The following is a 12,557-nucleotide window of genomic DNA, read 5'->3' as shown; positions in this document are numbered from 1 at the left end:
TATTCATTTTCTACACTTGATTCTACACATTTTAAAAAAAAGTGTCAATCTTATATTGTTTTGATGCAAGTTATCCAATGCACAAAGAGCTACAAGAATTTCAGGATGGGGTCACTTCAAAAATTCATTGAGAAAAACTACTCGTTAAAAAATTATGAAAAATATATAACTTCTAGATTTCACTCTTAACTATCATCCTACCAAAGGGTTTTGAGAAATACTAAATCAAACTATATGTTTTGTGGAGCACACATAAACAACTATGTTATGTTTTTCAGGAAAAAGAAAGATTAGTTTTCTATGCACACAAGGAAAATGCCCCTCTTAATCTTATCCATAAAATAAAATTATTAGTTTAGAACCTAGATTTAGGGTACTACATTTTTTTTTTGTTTTACAATTTTTTTTTGTTTTGAGTGCATGACCCTTAAATGGCTCTTCCAAGATCAGGTTTACTTGATTTTAGGAAAAAGGTGTCCACTTATACCCCCCTTTTCGTAGACCATCTTGGTGCATATAATCCATTTTTGTATTATTTATTTTTACACATCTTCATGTTCATCTCAATCCTCACTATTTTCACATCTATAAATTTCTTCCCTTTGTTATCCTCTGACCAATTGTTGAACCTGCAGTATTTTGTCAAATGACCAATCTTGTGAAAAATAAAACATGCCACACCAATTGACCTCCAAGGTCTATGATTACCTATCATTGTTCTTAATTTTCAATTAATTTCTATATGTCCATAATATCCACATATTGAAAATGTAGATTATTGTTCTCTAGCCAATGCCATCACCAATTTGAGTAGGGACTAGGGACCATGGTTCTTGTATCTTTCACCTAGAATCTTTAGATTTATGACCATACTTGTTGCTTGTATAAATATGACCATCAATTCTACTACAACATGGCTTAATGCTTATACTAGATCTAGATTCATAAGCCATATGACCATACTTTCCACAATTGTAGCAATGCTCATCAAATAATTGAGGCTTAGTAATAATCAATCTACTTCTACAAAATATTAAGAGTATGCCCAAATTTTATATGATTAAGTTTACAAGTAGGTTTATTTGGTTTCTTAGCAATCATGATTGATTGTACATTTTAGTCATGTAGATTTTTTTTTGGCTTTAATGATTCTCAAATTTCAAATGTTCCTCGAGAAGTGTAATATAAACTTATTGTTAGAGTAATTAGATATTTTTAAATTAACGCCATTTTACTTATGCTCAAATTTAGGCATCTAATAATTAATTCTTTTATTAATTATTATAATGCAACCTAAGTTTTACCTTTTAGGATTTTGATCTTCCCTTATAAGGATTGATCTCTTTGTAATTACTCATTCATTCAATCAATTTGCAATTATCTTTTGCTCATCAAGAATGTCCCATCTATGGATATGGAATTCCAAACCTTTATAGCTTTTTCTCATCTCTTTTTTTGATAGGTATTTGCATGAATGTGATTGTTGGGAGGTGTGGGTTTGATCTTTAATCAACTTCAACATGGTATCAGAGCACGAGATCTTCATGCCCCTATTATGTTATTCACAAATTTTTAGGATTAGTTTTCAAATCTGAGCTTTCAAAGGTTTTTTTGTGTTGGATTGAGGGGGGGGAAGGATTTTTTTGGAGCACTTTGAGTCTAGACGAACATCACCATTGAGCTCAGAGTACTCAAAAATCCCTATTTCCACATTAATTATGTCCAATTTGGACGTTTTTGAAATCTAAGGCAATTTTTTTTTAGCCAAAGGCCATATGACCTTGGGCTAAAAAATCAAGACTTTGAATTTTTTTTTGGTTAAAAAATATAAAAATTTCATTGGAGGTGATTTATTTTGATTTCTAATCAAAAAAATTATTGAAAAATGCATGCCATGGAAAGAATTATTTTTGGAGCGCATGTGTTTCAGTTCATGGATTTTGAGTCTACGTGCCCTTTGTTTTTTGCACTTACCTGTGTACATTGGAAGATCGTTGAGAGTTCTATAACTTACCTCATCCTATGTGCCTCACTTGTTGCACCTTATTTTGGAAGTACAATTTTTCATGGATGTTTCACTAAAATTTATTGGGAAGTGCTTAGTCTTTGGTTTGCGTGGCCCATCGTTAGCCTCTATCCACCAATCATGATCCTTGACCATGCATGTAGAATTTTTGGGTGAAGCCCAATTTGTCAAATATATGGTTTTAGAGTCCACAATGATTTATGGAGTATTTGAGTGCATGCATTTTTGGGGAACAGGTTTGCATGGAAAAACATGTTGACATAGGGCATCCATTATTTTTGCAACATCACCCATTCTTGGCCAATGACTCAGGATTTTTGGCACCATTTTTTGGTATTAGATGTTGCACTATTATAAAACACTCAGCCTTGGAGATCTTTCCTATGATTTTTTATTCGTAACATTCATTAGGGGAGTCCCATCAAGCCCCTTTGACTTTGATTTTTGTGTCTTCTCAAAGAAAAGATCTCACATGCCACATTAGCTAACATTGGCCCCACGTGGGCATTTTCATTTTTTGCATGGTTTCAAGATTTCTTGTATTGGTGGTTTAGGTCATGATGCAAGAGCATCCAGAGGTATAAGGGCAATCCTATGTCACCCAAAAAAAAAATATACTTAGACTTAGTTTCTGTTTCATGTGTTTTCATTTTTGGATACCCATTTGGGTCAAATAAAGGTTCCAACTCTCACAGTTCCACTATCCGTGTGCTAGAAAATCTAAAAAAAATAGGAGCATGTAATTGGGCCATCATTTTGGTAAACTAGGAGGTGTGAATTGGCCAGATGAATGTAATTATGATTTAGAACATTCCAGAAAAAGAATTAGGTCAAAAGGCCCCATGGTTTGAAAGTTATTGCAGTTTTTTGGGTTTTGGAGACCTCCTAAGAATGCTTCAAAGTCAAGTTAGGGGCATTAAATGACCTTGAAAAGGGCCAAAAAATGGGGGATGAGCAAGGCTTTTCCATAGGGCTATAGAGAACTTTGAGAGCTTTTTGAAAATGTAAACAGTTCGTCAATCGGAGCTACGGTTCAAAAGTTATGCCTCCTGAAAGTTTGGTTACTGTTTCTGGATTCTTCTAGATTTGCGCTAACTTCTAACGCAGCTTCTGGAGCCTTCTATTTGGTCGGTGGATGCCTACTAGCACCTTCTAGAATGTATTCCTAGTCCTTAACCCTCTAGGGTCTATTTAAGGAGATTCTCGACATTGTAAAAGGCAGTTCGAAGTGGAGTTTGAGAGGAGGTACTGAAAGGAGAAATTATCTCCAGATTTATGCTATTGTAAGCCCTTAGGGCATGTTTTGAAGTTTATTTTCTCTGTACTGAATGTACTAGCTTATTTTTTAGTTAATACAATTCCCCTTTTCTATTGTGTCCATTCTATTCTTGGGTTGTGTCCCCATCAAGTGGTATCAGAGCTGGTTTTCTTGAGTGTGTAGACAGAGCGCTGGCTGTGAGGCAGTTTGCACCAGGACTATGTGGTTGCGGGCTTGAGTCAAGAAGATGCCTCCATGAAGAGAGCATGGCAGAAGGGCCATAGCTATTAATCTTGAGGAGGTTAGAGTCCTCCAAAGGTAGGTACAAACATTGTAGGAGGAGCTCCATAGAGGAGCAACTGTGGCCACAGGTGATGAAAGTGAAGATGACAATGAAGAAGATGAAATTGGACCAGAAGTGGAATTTGATGGGGAAGTTCTAAATTATGCAGAGGAAAGGCTTTTTAGGGCCATTACTAAGTTTGGGAAAAGACCTCCAATTGAAGTGGGTGTATTTTTAGGAAATTTGAAACCAGATGAGTTGATCGATTGGATCAATGAACTGGAAGAATACTTTGAGTATGAGGATATCAGGGACCCAAATAGGGTTAAGTTTGCAAAGGCCAAACTAAAAGGCCATGCCAAAATCTGGTGGCAAGAGGTCTAATTGGATAGAAACAGAAGAGGAAAGGAGAAGATCACAAGATGGGATCGCATGGTGGACAAATTGAAGAAGCAGTTCATTCCTGTGGACTATGAGCTTGATTTGTTTAAGAAGATGCATGGGTTAAAGCAAGCAAGAAGATCAATCCAAGAATATATAGAGGAATTTTACCAACTCTTGATTAGAGAAGGGCATGTAGAAGTAAATAAGGAGAAGGTTGCTCGTTATATCAGTGGGTTGCGACCTAGCATCCAGGAGGAATTAAGTATGGTAAGAATGACTAGCGTTGAAGAGGCATACCGATTTTCCCTATGAGTTGAAGAGAAGTTGAATAAAAGGTTTGAAGGAAGACAAAGAGGGCACGGTCAAGGAGGAAGGGGAAGCGATAGATTATCTAGAGGTCACAATGAAACCCAAAAGAAAAATGAAGATGTGGGTATTAGCAGGAACCAGAGGAATGAGGGTTTCAACCGCTCCCATGATCAAGACTTTGGAAATCAAAGAGGAAGAGGTAGAGGATGTGGACAAGAAAGAGGAGGCTTCTGTGGTACCTATTTCCATTATAATGAAGAAGGTCATCATGCCTTTGAATGCCCTCAACAAAAAGGAAAGATAGATAGGAGAGCTGAGGGCCAAGCTAAGGTTGCTCATGTGGATGAGGATGCACAATCATCACATTCAGAGGATGTAGAAAGAGGAGAGACCTTGGTAAATGAAAGAGTCCTACTAAGTGGTGAGGTTGAACCAGGACAATGGAGGAGTTTGTTCCATACCAGATGCAAGTGTGAGGATAAATGTTGTGATGTGATCATTGATGGTGGTAGCACTAATAACTTGGTATCAGAAGAGATGGTCTCTAAGCTGAAGCTCAAGAGGGAGAAACATCCCCAGCCCTATCGGATTGCTTGGGTAAAAGATGATCATAAGGTTCTGGTAAGTGAACAATGTTTAGTGAAATTCAAAATTGGGAGTTACCATGATGAAGTTCTCTGTGATGTTATTCTGATGGATGTTTGCCATCTATTGTTGAGTAGACCATGGTAGTTTGATAGACATACAATACATGATGGGCATGCAAACACATACTCTCTGACAAAGGATGGAGTTTTCCACAAATTGAAGCCCATGAAAAAGGAAGGTGAAAAGGTATGTAGCAGTGCTAGGATTTGTCTTGTTGATAGAAGGATGTTTTTAGATGGCATGAAACATCTGCATATGTGCTATGCTTTGATTCCTAGGAAAGATAAAGAAGGTAGTAGTGAAATACCACTTGAAGGTTCAGATTTACTAGGGGAATTTGGAGATATTATCTCTGATAATGTTCTAGATGGATTGCCGCCAGTAAGGATAATTAGTCATCAGATAGATCTGATTCCAGGAGCTAGTTTGCCTAACAAGGCTGCTCACAGGATGACTCCTGCTGAAATAGAGGAGCTAAATAGACAGGTTCAGGAGCTGTTGAGGAAGGGCTTGATTCGAGAGAGCCTGAGTCCATGTGCAGTACCTTTAGTACTCACACCAAAGAAGGATGGAGAGTGGAGGATGTGTACAGATTCTCGAGCTATAAATAGGATAACCATCAAGTACCGATTTCCTTTACCAAAGATGGATGATCTTATGGACTGCTTGAGTGGAGCTTAGTACTTGACAAAGATAGATCTGAAGAGTGGTTATCACCAAATATGGATTTGAGAAGGAGATGAGTGGAAAATAGCCTTCAAGACCAAGGAGGGTCTTTATGAGTGGTTAGTCATGCCCTTTGGATTGACGAACGCCCCAAGCACCTTCATGCGGCTCATGAATGAGGTACTTAAGAAGTTCTTGGGAAAATTTGTTATTGTCTATTTGGATGATATTTTAATTTTCAGCAAGACTTTGGAAGAACATTTATTGCATATTCATAGTGTCCTTGAAAAGCTAAGGGAAGAGAGACTGTTAATTAATCTTAAGAAGTGTATCTTTGCAAAAAGGGAGTTAGTCTATTTGGGGTTTGTCATATCACCCGAAGGTCTCAAAATGGATCCAGAGAAGGTAAAAGCCATCTTGGAATGGCCTACTCCAAGGTCTGCTACTGAGGTAAGATCATTTCATGGTCTGGTTAGTTTTTACAGGAAGTTTATTAAGAATTTTAGTGGCATATGTGCACCACTAATTGATATAATAAGAGGGGATAGAAAAGAGTTCAAATGGACTGCAGCAGCTTCGAGAAGTTTTGAATTGCTAAAGAAGAAGGTGATAGAATAGCCTGTGTTGGCACTTCCAAATTTTAGAAAAGTGTTCCAAGTGGATTGTGATGCTAGTGGCAGTGCTATTGGGGCTGTATTAAGCTAAGAAGGTAAGCCTATTGCATATTTTAGTGAAAAATTGAATGATGCAAAGAAGAAGTATTTTGTTTATGATCAAGAGTTCTATGCAATAGTTTAGGCCTTAAAGAAATGGAGGCATTATTTATTGCCAAAGGAATTTGTTTTGTATACTAATCATCAGGCATTACAGTACCTAAATAGCCAAGGTAAATTAAATCAGAGGCATATGAAGTGGGTAGAGTTCTTGCAGAGCTATACATTTGTGTTGAAGCATAGAAGTGGAAAATCTAACAGGGTTGCAGATGCACTAAGTAGGAGACAATTGTTGCTTACAGTAATGCAGGTTGAAGTAGTTGGGTTGGATGAACTCAAGAAATTGTACCCTACGGATCTTGATTTTGCTAAAGCATGGAAAGCTTGTAAAGAACCTGTTGCTATAGATAGAACCAAGTGGTTAGACTATTTGATTCAAGATGGCATGTTGTTCAAGGGTAGTCAATTGTGCATTCCAAAGAGTTCCATGAGTGAAAATTTGATTAAGGAGAAACACAGTGGAGGGATGGCAGGACATTTTGGTCGAGATAAGACCATTGCCATTCTTAGAGAACATTATTTTTGGCCTCAAATTTCACAGGATGTGAAGAAGTTTGTACAAAGTTGCCAGGTTTGTGAAGTTGCCAAGGGGTTTAGTCACAATACTGGCCTATATCAGCCATTGCCTGTTCCATCAAGGCCATGGGAGGACATAAGTATGCATTTTGTTTTTGGATTGCCAAGGACACAAAGGGGTAATGACTCAGTATTCGTGGTGGTTGATAGGTTCTCCAAAATGGCACATTTCATTCCATGCCACAAAATTCATGATGCTGTCCATATTGCAGACTTGTTTTTCAAAGAGGTGGTAAGACTACATGGTCTTCCAAGGAGTATAGTTTCTGACAGAGATACTAAATTTGTGGGTATTTCTAGAGGACATTGTGGAAGAAGTTGAGAACAGACCTAAAATTCAGTTCCACGCATCACCCGTAGATTGATGGCCAAATAGAAGTGGTAAATAGAAGTCTGGGCAATTTGTTGAGATGTTTAGTTGGGGATAAGCCCAAGGGATGGGATTTGATTCTACCACAAGCAGAGTTTTCTTACAATAACTCTATAAATAGGAGTACTGGAAAATCACCATTCTGAATTGTATATGGGAATAGCCCAAGGACTGCACCAGAATTGAGGAAGATAGAACAAGGGGAGAGGATAAGTGTTGAAGTTGAGGAATTTGCTGAACATATCAAGCGTCTACATGAGGAGGTTCAAGCACACATTACCAAGATGAATCAAGAGTATAAAGTTGGCGCTGATCAAAGGAGAAGACATAAGGAATTCCAAGTAGGGGATCTAGTCATGGTGCACTTACGAAAAGAAATATTTCCAGCCGGTACTTACAACAAGCTGAAAATGAAGAAATTTGGCCCCTGCAAAATTTTGAAGAAACATGACTCAAGAAATGCATATGAAGTGGAGCTGCTAGATGGTATTCACATTTCTCCCATTTTTAACATTGCAAATTTAACAGAGTATCATGATGATAGTGCAGATGAGGAGCTGGTGTTAGAGCCATGTCCAATTCCTACTTCTAAGAAGGAGGAGATAGAAGACATTCTAGATCATCGTGTGGGTAGGAGTACCAGAAATAGGCAGTATGAAGAGTATTTGGTCAAATGGAAAGGATGACCGATCGAGGACTCAACTTGGATTTTAGCAGCTGAGGTTTCCCATTTGGGATTTCCTCTACCATTCATAAAGTGACAGGGTCATTTTTCAATCTACCCTGGGTGTCTGATGTAGGAGCATCCAGAGGTATAAGGGCAATCCTGTGTCACCCAAAAAAAAGAAATACTTAGACTTAGTTTTTGTTTCATGTGTTTTCATTTTTGGATACCCATTTGGGTCAAATAAAGGTTCCAACTCTCATAGTTCCACTATCAGTGTGCTAAAAAATCTTGAAAAAATAGGAGCATGTAATTGGGCCATAATTTTGGTAAACTAAAAGGTGTGAATTTTCCAGATGAATATAATTGTTATTTAGAACATTCCAAAAAAAGAATCAGGTCAAAAGGCCCCACAGTTTGAAAGTTATTGCAATTTTTTGGGTTTTGGAGACCTCCTAAGAATGCTTCAAAGTCAAGTTAGGGGCATTAAATGACCTTGAAAAGGGCTAAAAAATGGGTGATGAGCGAAGATGGTCCATAGGGCTATAGAGCACTTTGAGAGCTTTCCGAAAATGTAAACGGTTCGTCAATCGGAGCTACGGTTCAAAAGTTATGTCTCCCGGAAGTTCGGTTACTGTTTCTGGATTCTTCTAGATTTGCACCGACTTCTAACACAGCTTCTGGAGCCTTCTATTTGGTTGGTGGATGCCTACTAGCACCTTCTAGAATGTATTCCTAGTCCTTAACCCTCCGAGGTCTATTTAAGGAGATTCTCGACATTGTAAAAGGCAGTTCAGAGTGGAGTTTTAGAGGAGGTACTGAAAGGAGAAATTATCTCCACATTTATGCTATTGTAAGCCCTTAGGGCATGTTTTGAAGTTTATTTTCTCTGTAATGAATGTACTAGCTTATTTTTCAGTTAATACAATTCCCCTTTTCTGTTGTGTCCATTCTATTCTTGGGTTGTGTCCCCATCAGGTCATGTCTATAGTTTTATGGTGACTTTTCCACTTGTAACAATGTTTTGTGGTCATTAACAGGAAGTGTTTTTTGGTGTTATTTTTTCCAAACAGTGGCTTGTGAAGGAAGTTTTGGCCTTATTTGAATTTTTTTTAAACACATGGCTATAAATTTATGGTTGCTAGATCTCCTTCCTACACCAACTCTTTTTTTGAGTCACACATTCTTTTTTCCAATAGTCAGTCATCTTTTTCCAACACCAAGAGTCATTTTTCAAGATTTTTTTTTCCCTCAATGGCCATTAGACCATCAAATTTTTTTCATCACTTGTTGACATCAACATTGCATCATCATTCATAATTCCCCTTCTAGCTCTATTTGGACCTACCTCTGCAGTTTTACTCATATCTTGGGCATAAAACACTCTATTTTCCACAAACAAGATATCACCGAAAAGGTGGTTCTAAGCCCATCACAATAGTATAGGTAATTTTTAGTTTTGATGTTTGTTTGATGGATTCTTTTTGATATCAAAGTTGGGAGTTAATTTTTGCACTCAGGGAGATATATCTTGAGCATCCAATCTTTGATTTAGGAATTCTTTATATCGTTGGAAATATCTTTCGTAACTCTTTCTAGTGATGCTAGATGTTTTTCTAGATTCTTCTCTAGGCACATTCTATTCATTATTTTGAATTTTTGCATTTTGATAGATATCTTGGTTGTTTCAGGTCTAGGGATCAATTTTGTTGCTTGAGGTGATTTGTCATGTGTTATACTATTTATTGTATAAGCTTGATGTCTCTTCCAATCTATTTAGACATCATTTATATGCATTCTTGCAAAATCATTGAGATAAAGTGCCATATTCTATATGTATTTCTATTTTAGTTTTTCAGTTTTTTTTTTTGTTCTAATTTGAGTAGTGTCATCTTTGGAAACTCATACAGATTATTGTGTTCTTGAGATTCACCATATCTTGTATTGTATTGTACATGCACTACTATGATTAAAGTTATATGGAGGGTTGATATTTTGCCTTTGTTTTCCATCTTTTTTTATCTAGTAAGTTTCCCTTTGGTGACATTAGCCTCCTAACATGTTTGAGACTAATTACCTTAGTACACACATATATTCTTTTGTGCATCATGATTTTGGTTCCTTAACATGTAGTTCTTTTGGCACACTTTTCTAGCTACCTGCCACCTCACCCTTGTCTATATTGGGGGGGGGGGGGGGGGTTCTTATGCTTCCTTGGTTTGATGAAGTGAGCAATGTATTTAGTATTTGTTCCTATGTACTAGGTGGATACAGTGGCTGGGTACCTATGCATTTCGATGAGATGGATCATTTACTATATAAACACTCTTTTTTTTGTCCCTACTATGGTTACAACCTTCCATGTTTGATTGATCAACTATTTAGGCTTTGGTGTTTCATGCCATTTGTATCTTTGAGTTCAATTGTTTTCCTTTGTTTACCTCTCAATTCAAGTAGTGTCTTTTTTCTTTTTAGAGAACTCATGCAGATTATAGTCTTCTATACCGGACAGGTTCTATTTCAATGGAGGTTCTTCAGTTCAGTATTTACTTTTGACAAAGCTTTGCATCTTCCAAATTCTTCAGTATTGTTCTTCATGATCATATTTTGTTCCTGTCTTTTGGGACATTCTCTACTTTGGAGGCTTCTTCAATCTTTCACTAGTTTTTTCAATCTTATTTCCATCTCTTTTTGGAGTGGGGTTTTTCTATGTGGTTTTCTTTATTTCTCCTCTTTTAAAAGATTTGGTTGTGCTTCGGTACCTCATTAGGCTTTGTTGTCAAGACCCAAATATACTTTTAGTTGTAGTTTCTAGGTTTTTAGCTACTCCATAAGTTTATCTTAAGGTGGGTGTTAGAGTAATTAGACATTTTGTAATTAACTCTATTTTACTTAACTAAAATTTAGGCATCTAATAATTAATTCTTTTATTAATTATTATAATGTAACCTAGTGTTGGAGTTTACAAGTGGGAAGATTTACTTTTGAGAGGGGGGGTGAATTAGAAGTAATAGTATTTAACCTCTAAAACTTTTAACTAAGATCATTCACATGCATCTACCATATCTAATTAACATAAAAGTAAAGACATGCATGAAAGTAGATAACACGAGATTTTGGTCACCTAGAAACCCTTCAAAATGAGAAGGTAAAACTAGGGTGGAGATTACACCCACAAATTATCACCACAACAATATGTAACTGATTAAGGTTACAAAGTTTGACCACTTCCAATGTTCTGCCCTATGAAAGGCCTACCCTATTAAAGGCTTTACACTCTATTAAAAGTGACCTGGTTAAAGCATTTAAAAAAACTCACTTGGAACATTACCCTGTTAAAGGATTTAGCACCTTGTTGAAAGGCTTACAACATGGCTATTAAACCAACCTATCTCCATAGGATTTTCATTCCTAATAAAATGGCTAGAAGGTATTAGAATGTGGTTACATGATGACTTACAATATTTAATTGTTGATTCCAGATCCTTGTTCCACTTAGTTAGTTTTGATCCTTCCTGATCTGATATGTCTCTCCTCAAAGTGTTGATGCTCTATTCTAATCAATTGGATTCTGTAATACTACTCTTCCTTCTCTAAGTCTTTAGATCCCTCTGAACTTCACTAGAATTCTCCTATATAACTTTCACTCATGCACAAACTATGGGGTATTTTCCTCCTTTTAAAGGCTTCAAAGACTTAGGGTTAGGTATGAATCTATGATCAATATTCATCCTTCTTTTTCTGCTCAAATATTTACACTTTTCCTATTGGTTTGCATGTTGATTACATAGGGAATGTAAAAGATTCGATCTTATCTTTTAGATCCTTTGAGATTCATCTTAAGTTAGCTCAAAAATGGTTTACATCTAAGTTTGTGAAGGCACAAAATCATATGCTAATTTTTTGTTACTTGACACTTTTTGATTGATGATGCTCGACACATATAGGGATTTTATCTTGCTTAGCTCCTCTAGTAACTATGCCTTGCTCAACATCTATACTTTTCTTGGCACCAATAGTGACTCGACACCTATAGTGACTCGGCACTTGAAACTTTCTCAACACCTATTGAATCTTTGGTTCGAAACATACTATAGCTCAACATCTATATTATACATGACATCATCTTAAAAATTGGTTAAGTGTGTTGACACTCAATTGTCAAAACCATTCTGAGACCAACAATCTCTTTCTTTAACATGAGTGTCAAAAACACTTAAATAAGCATTATAAATCTAATCTCTATGAGTATAATTTGTATCTTGTTTGGCATATGTACAAAACTTCAAAACTTGTTCAAAATTTTGTAGAAAACTATATACCTCAAAAACTTGTAACTCCCACTGAACTAATGTGCCATTTCTATAGCCAAAATTCTTTTTGTAACCAAAATTCCTTATGTTGGATTTTTCTCATGCTATTTCCATTTTCTGCCTTGTCATTCCTTTTCTTTTGTTTCTGTCTGCTCTATTTCTACTCTATGTCTGCTCTATGTCTACTCCCCCTTTCACACATCTCCTTTTTTTCTTGTATCCTTTTGGCTTTATCCTTATCACTCCTCAAAATTCAAAATTTGATTATCTCCCCCTTTGGGTATTCT

The sequence above is a fragment of the Cupressus sempervirens genome, chromosome 2 (genome assembly GCF_028749045.1).
Source record: "Cupressus sempervirens isolate cs-2001-9-10 chromosome 2, ASM2874904v1, whole genome shotgun sequence".
Lineage (NCBI taxonomy): Eukaryota > Viridiplantae > Streptophyta > Pinopsida > Cupressales > Cupressaceae > Cupressus > Cupressus sempervirens.
The sequence above is the reverse complement of the archived record's forward strand: the minus strand, read 5'-3'. Positions refer to the sequence as shown.